Here is a 7760-nt window from a genome sequence, read left to right on the forward strand (position 1 = left end):
GTAACATCAAGAGCGAGTTGAGGGTGTACCCACTGTGCCCAAGCACAGACAAGACCAAGGACAGCTGAATCTCAGAAAGACTCCACTTAGAACAAGAATAAGAACAACACAGAGAATGAAGCAAAACACTCTCAGAAACAATGAGATTATTTTTACATTATGTATGTGTTTTTCATGTTTGTTCCTTTTTATCTTTACTTACATATCAATTGGAATAAAAGAAACCTGTATCAGAAATGGGTTAAAACAGGTCAGAGAGACAAACAAGTCACTCCCCACTAGAATTCAACGAGGTAGAGAAAACAGTGTTAGCCTGTGAGCTTGGCATTGTGTCTTAAGATTTCACAAATATTTGCTGCCTGGACACATTTTGCTTGTTCGCAGGAAATCAGAGATCTGAGCAGGAAGGGTTTAGGGGATGGAGTATACTGGAATTTACACCAAGATGGATGAATGTGGATGGATGGATGGATGGATGGATGGAATGATAGATAGATGGATGGATTGACATATGATAAAACATATATAGAAAAATATTAATTGCATAATCTAGGTGGTAAGGATATTGGTGGTCCCTGTACAATTCTTTCAACTTTCCTGCTTGTTTGAAATTTTCCATAATAAAATGTCAGACATAAAACCATGGCTGAATGTCCCTCATGGCTTGGTTCTTGACAGGTTCAAGGAGCTTGTTAAAAAGTAAGGCTCCTGAGCAGCACGTGGCCTACGTCTGAGTTTCTGGGAGTGACGCCTGACAGGCTACATTTTCAAAGCTCACCTGGATTTCTTGTGAAGCTGGGTTTGAAAACACCATGGAAGAGTCACCTTGGGAAAGTTCATCAAAATCTCTGCCTTTTGCCCATGAACTTGCAACAACTGCATCAGAACAGTGGCTGCAGGACTGACACTCAGATTAACAGGCTAGAATCCAGATCGCCAGCCTCCAGAGCAGTGGAAATACTCGCCACAGATATTTGATGGTGGAATCATGAAAGCAAACCCAAGGTAGCCAGGTAGCCACACTGGATCAGTCGCCTCGGCCTCTCAGGCCTCAGTTTCCTCACCTTATAGGGTTAATAGGAAGAGGCAAGCAGAGAACACAAGCCTGTGTGCTTCCACATCAACATATACTGATCCATTTATTCATACAACAAATATGTACTGACGGCATTGAAGGCTGCCCACCCCACAAGGCCCCACCTCTGTCATGATAAGTATAGTTTAGGGAAAAGTAGACATGCATTCACACCCCTCTTTCGGGAGGAGGGGGCAGTGGTCGAGGACCCTCATGAAGACAGGGGCAGTAGGAAGGGGCATCCACTACTCCAATATTTAATGACTTAAAGCAAGGATGATTTACTTATGACACCAATGATTGCTTTATTATTCTCTCCTGGTTCTAGAGGTTGACTGCATTTAGCTAGGCCATTCTCATGAGATTGCAGCCACTTGGTGTACACAGCTGAACTCATATCCAAGGCTCCCTCAAACACATGTCTGTGGTTGAAGCTGGCTGTCAGCGAGTCCTCTCCTGAGGCTACTCCCCAAGCACTGTGCATGACCTTGCTGTGTCGTCCTGGGTTCCTTAGAGCATGGCCACTCGACTGCAGGAGCAAGTATTCAGGAGACAAGAAATTAAAGCTACATTGCCTTTATGTTCTCACCTGGGCAGCAGCAGAAGTCATTTCCAATGTTTCTATTTGTTTGCAGTCATTAAGGTCAATCCAGATTCAAGGGAATAGACAGACCCCAACACTTGAGGAATGTCAACATCATATTATAAATAGAGCATTGGGACAGGTGTGATGTGATGGCCATTCTTGGAACATACAGTTCCCATATCCCCACCAGAGAGAGTGGTGGATCGGGTATCCCCAGAAGATGATTTGCTCAGTGTTGGAAGGATGAGGGGGTGTCTCCATGGAGAGAGAGCCACATGAGCCTGGCAGAGTAAGCAGACAACAGGTGTGACTAGGAAGTTACGGGGCCCCACACTGATGGAACCCAGAAGGCTGGGAGCAAAGAGGTAGAAGTGTGTCACCCATGAACACTTTGCTAACCTAGGAAGGCCATGCTCACTGCACTGAGCACTTGTGTGGCTGTGTTCATCTTCCTGGGGACATGGAGGACTAGCAGCAATGCCCGTCTCTGTGAAAGTGCGCTCAGCCTCCATCCTTACACTGCCCATGTGCAGCCACCAGCCACGTGTGGCTCTGAGCCTTGGAAAGTGGCTGCTCATGCTGGGATGTGCTCTGAAGGTAAAACTTGGAGGACTTAGTTGGAAAAGAAAGACTTTTTTATATTGATGGGATGATGAAATAATCATAGTTTGTATATATCAGGTATATTATTAAAATTAATTTCACTTTTTTTTTTAACATGGCTATTAAAAACTATAACGTTTATACATGGCTCACGTTGTATTTCTGTTGGGCAGCACTGCTCCAGTCATCAGAACACCAAGCTGTCCCTTCCCTGTGAGTATGCCACACTAGTTCCCCTGCCTGGCATCCTCTCCCACTCCCAGTCACTGCCAACCCTGCTGCCTTCCAGAAGTCCTGCCAGTCTGCTTCCCAGAGCCCAACTCTAGTCCTGCCAAGTTTTGTCTTCAGATCAGCTTGCTCCTGTTTGGGGCCTGACATAACTTGCTCCCTAGATGTGATCCTTGCCTCTGGTTTATAATAAGAACATCGTTTAATCGACTCAGATGAAGTTACGAACTCGTTGCCACTGGCCTCTTTCTCAGAAAAACTCAGATTCTGTGGCAATGAATAACACAGCAACAATAAGTACATGTCTTCGACAGAGTCTCCTGCACTTGTAAACGCTGGTGATCAAAGCCCTGGGAAACGATAAAGTGGCCTCACACAGTGTGTTTCCTTTCCCAACGCCTCAGAAAACAAGAGAAAAACAGCTCAGAGAGGGCATCATCATGGCAGAGTAAGCAGACAGGTTCCTGACACGCAATCGGTGCCCTGTTTCCCTGAAGACACTTGAACCCTCCAGCCTCTTTTTTTTCCCTCTCTCTAGAATTGAATGGGTGCAGGCCTGAGCCATCACTGCTCTTCGAAATAAGCTGACCCTTGGACACAGGTTTCAACTACACAGATCCACTTACATGCGAATTTTTTTTCAGTAAATACATACTGTGCTATAAGTGTATTTTCTCATTTTTATGATTTTCTTAATAATATTTTCTTTTATCTAGCTTACTTTATTGTAAGAATACAGTATATAATACATATAACATAAAAAATATGTGTCAATCAACTGTTATCAGTAAGGCTTCCAGTCAACAATAGGCTATTAGTAGTTAAGTCTTAAGCGGGGTCCAAAAGTTACACGCAGATTTCCCACTGCACGGAGGTCAGTGCCTCTAACCCCTGAGTTGTTCAAGAGTCAGCTGTACGTACACAATCTCTAACTGTATTTATTTTCTTGGACTGGTTTTTACCTAGAGGACAAACGTCTCTAGCACTGGTAGAAAGGGTTAGTTTTCTGATCCTTTTCTTGGTCTGCATTGTTAACTTAGCCCTCTAATTAACATTTACACTGACATTTCTCCAGCTAGCTCTCAGTCCAGAAATTATTTATTTTCAGAAAGCTCAAAAAGATATTCATTGGGCCTATTTTTTTCCTCCTAGTAAGGAATGCAGTAGAGGAGAAAGACAATTGGATGTCCTTAGTTCACTCAAAAATTTTAAGAATTTAAACCATCTCCACCAGGCATGGAAAATGCTCACTGTTGAGGAACACAGTAAGCAAGAAAAGATCTAACTACACAAAACATGTCCACAGAGGGGCCAACCGGGCTACATGACGCATACATATAGATACTCAAATATAAACTTGAACATAAATAGATATTCTGTTTAAATACTGCTAGCCAATTGATATATGTGGAAGTATGACCATCACTATTTGAAACTCAGCCATCTTCTTTTTGCTTCCAATAGGCAGTTCATGTGAAGCCATGTGAGCCAGGGAAGGCCATTAGTGGTGATATGGAAGCTGCCGGTGGTTTTTACAGAGAATACACCACACCCTTGCTAAGTGACTAGCATTATCTCATTCAGCCCCCACAACCCCTGGAAGATGGATGTTAAGACAATTATATAAGTGGAAGTGGGAAGACACAAACAGGCCACGTAACTTGTCCAAGATCGGTAGCAGAGCTGGCATCTAGACAGGGCGTCATCCACCTCTGAGCACATGCTCTGACCACTGGGAATACCTCCTCTTGAGGAAAACAGAAAATTATTCATTCATTCATGTTTGTTTTCTTTGCAAATATTCAGATTGGTCCTTGATATATATCTCAAGTACCAATCTGAATATTTTCAAAGATACACACACACACACACACACACACACACACACACACACACACACACATACATATATATGTGTGTATAGAGAGAGAGAGAAAGAGATCTCTCAAGGAAAATTGGATATTCTTGGCTCACTCAAAAATTTTATATATATAAACTGTGGAGCCACTTGTGGCTAATGTCTTGAAATTCAATTTCACCTGGTACCACCCAGGATTTACCCCAGCTGGAGCCCTCTCTGCATCGTCTCCTTTCAAATTCTGCACCACCCTGGAAGGTCCATGACTTAGTAAGAGAAGAAAGGTTCCTGACACGCAATCGGTGCCCTGTTTCCCTGAAGACACTCGAACCCTCCAGCCTCTTTTTTTTTCCTCTCTCTAGAATTGATGAGCTGCCTACTCCAGGGGAAAATTATTCATTGTGTGGACAGCAGTGGAGCACTGAGGTAAAAGAGATGGATTTTAAGAAAGCACAGACTAACTTTTTCTGCAGAGAATAACACCAAAGCTCCAAACTTTGAGTAAAAAAGTTAAACATCAGTAGTAAAGAACTTACTAATAAATGACAATTTTTGAAGATTCACTAATAAATGACACTTTTTTGAAGATTCACTTTTTCTCTGGGCTGAGCACATTTCATTTTCAGAACTCTACTTGGTAGAGACTACCATTTTTCCCTGTGTTATGCTGAGGAAATTAGAGTTTTCAGAGCTATCAAAGTCTTTCACGTTCTGGTCCACTCCCGTCGTCAGGGCTACACACATGCTCCCGAAACCTGCAGCATCACACAGCGGTCCAGGGGTGATGACATTCGTGCAACTGGAATCTGGAATGGCTCCACTGGCTCCAGCTCACAGGCAAAGACCCACTTACATCAACACGTATTCAATGCCTGAAATGTTTAGCACAAAGTGCAAAACCTTCAGCCTACTGAGAGTTATCTTAACACTATAAATTCCATACAAACTAAACTCATTTATGTTGTTTTCATAGTAAGTATCATGCATTTTCTCCTGCCTGCCACTGCTTTCCAAGGTGTCCTAACAAAGGACTCTGTCTGGAGAGGGCAGGAGAGCACGGACACCTCAAAACCCCCCACCTCAGAAAACCGAAGAGTCACTTCCAGGGTCGTGCAGAATTTAAAAGGAGACAATGCAGAGGGGGCTCCAGCTGGGGTAAATCCTGGGTGGTACCAGGCGAAATTGAATTTCAAAACATTAACTGAAGGAAAGGTCCATGACTTAGGGGTGGAGGGTGCTGGTAGAAGCATCTTACACTTGGCAGTATCTACATGGATAAGTCAAGAGGATTATCTGCTCTGAAGTAAGGTAGACTGAGTAAAGCACTGAGGACAGAGACTGACAAGAAAGAGGAAAGGCTTAGCAGACACTGGCACCTGCAGAGTCCTTCAGTCCTCCATCAGAAATGTGCATTTCCTGCACTAGCCCAGCGGACCAGGCCCTGGGACACGAGTCTTGAAGGGCTTTGTAGATGTGCTAAGAGTATGTCAATTCCTGGAACTCTGCTTCCATGGGAACTTTCCTTAAGCAAAGCATTCACCTTGAGGCTGGACACCAGGCATGGAAAGGACCCAGCATATCTTTGCTCAGTCCTGGGTAGCCCTGCATTAAACCTCTTGTGTCTTTGGGGACCCTTAAGGATATCTGCAGCAGGCATCTGGGGGAGATGGTGTGGAGAAGTGGTCCCCAACCTTTTTGGCACCAGTGACAGGTACTCCTATGAGAATCTAATGCATGATGATCTGAGGTGGAGCTGAGGCGGTGATGCTAAGCACTGGGGAATGGCTGCAAGTACCGATGAAGCTTGCTCACTTGCCTGCCACTTGCCTCCTGTTGTGCGGACTGGTTCCTAACAGGCCACAGAGGTTGGGACTCCTAGTGTAGAGGGAATAAAGTGGTGGGAGTACAGCACAGGGCTCAGAGCCACCTTCTTCACCAGCAGCAGACACTAGACTACAGCAAAAGCCACAGAAGAGAATTAAAGTCTAGAAAGTTTGTTTTGTGCATCCTAACATCTCATTCTATGCTTCAAACCAGTTACTAATTTCTTCTCAGAAGACAGGAGGCAGTAAAGAAGAGAGGTGAAACCCATGAGCTCAGCATTTTTAAAGAGAGTTGGCCAGCATTTTCCAAAGCGTATAAGAGAAAGATGCTAACGCTATTGTTTGTGGTGAGACTGAGATGAAGAGAGAGATGTGTAATCTATTAAGTAAGCTCACTCAGAGCATGATGGAGCTATGGGCCTGGCAATGTGCCCCTGGCACCCATGGTGAGAGGTAGTTTTCCTCCTACCCGTGGGCTGAGGAGGGTGGAGACGGGAGCTGAGACACAGACCCAAATGCAGCAGAGTCTAGAGAGCCAACAGCCACTGCTGGCACACATCCTAGGCCAGGCGGAGGAGGCACCACCTTCCAGAGCACGGCAAGAGCTTGCCTTTTCCCCAGACAGCCCTTTGTTGGGGCCTCCCTCTGCCACTTGCCACTATGACATTGGCCACATGTGGAAATGGAGTCTTACGTTCCCCTACCAACAGGAGAGGTGACATTCTTCCATGGTGCAGCCATCTGGAATCTGTCATAAGGCCTCAGACCCAAGACGAGAAGGCAAATTTTCAGCCACTCTCATTTTCCTGCATCCATTTCTTCCTATTTGGTGGCTGAAACAAAGGGAGTTTAGTTTAGCCATTGCACAGAAGATCTCTAAAGGACCCAAGTATTCTTCTCACTCCTCAAAAGATCTGGGGATGCTCACACCAACTGCAGAGACTGGACACCCTCTTTCCTATAAAACAGGCCAGTCTAAGTGGTGCGTGAAGGAGGAAGGCTCCTGCATTGCAAAACCATGCAGAAAATAAGGCCCTTCATAGGAGAGGGGGATCAAGACCCACTCTACCCAAAGCTGGCAGCCCTTGCACGGGCTGTTGCTTCTAATTTAAATTCTCATTTCTTATTCTATTTTGAGATCCTCTCTGGGATTTCAGGAATGTTGAGACGTGCCAATTGTAAAGCCCTGAGTACAGAATGCTCACACTGGCTGAAGGCAGCGCACATGGAAACACATCACTCATCAGGACTCGCCTTCAGGCCTTGGAACCAAGCTCTGAAGGTCCAGGAGAGACCCACAAGATGGCTGAATGCCAACTAGTGAGACAGAGGCTTTGAGGCACCCTGTAACTCCATAATGCAAGGGAAAATTAGCCTTTAAATGAGGTTAAGTTCCTAGGGAATGATGGTAAATAGAGCAGGCAGTTCTTTAAGTAGAAATAAAGTGGGTTTGGTTGCCATAAAACTACAATACACAGCTTAGCTGGGAGAAGTGGATTCCATTTGGAAGAGAGAGTAAATTAGAATACAGGCTCAAAGAATCTTGAGAGGGTCCTTTGGACTAGGAAAGAAGGGAAGCAGGAGGGA

This window comes from Pteropus vampyrus, unplaced genomic scaffold (assembly GCF_000151845.1).
Source record: "Pteropus vampyrus isolate Shadow unplaced genomic scaffold, Pvam_2.0 Scaffold469, whole genome shotgun sequence".
NCBI classification, from domain to species: domain Eukaryota; kingdom Metazoa; phylum Chordata; class Mammalia; order Chiroptera; family Pteropodidae; genus Pteropus; species Pteropus vampyrus.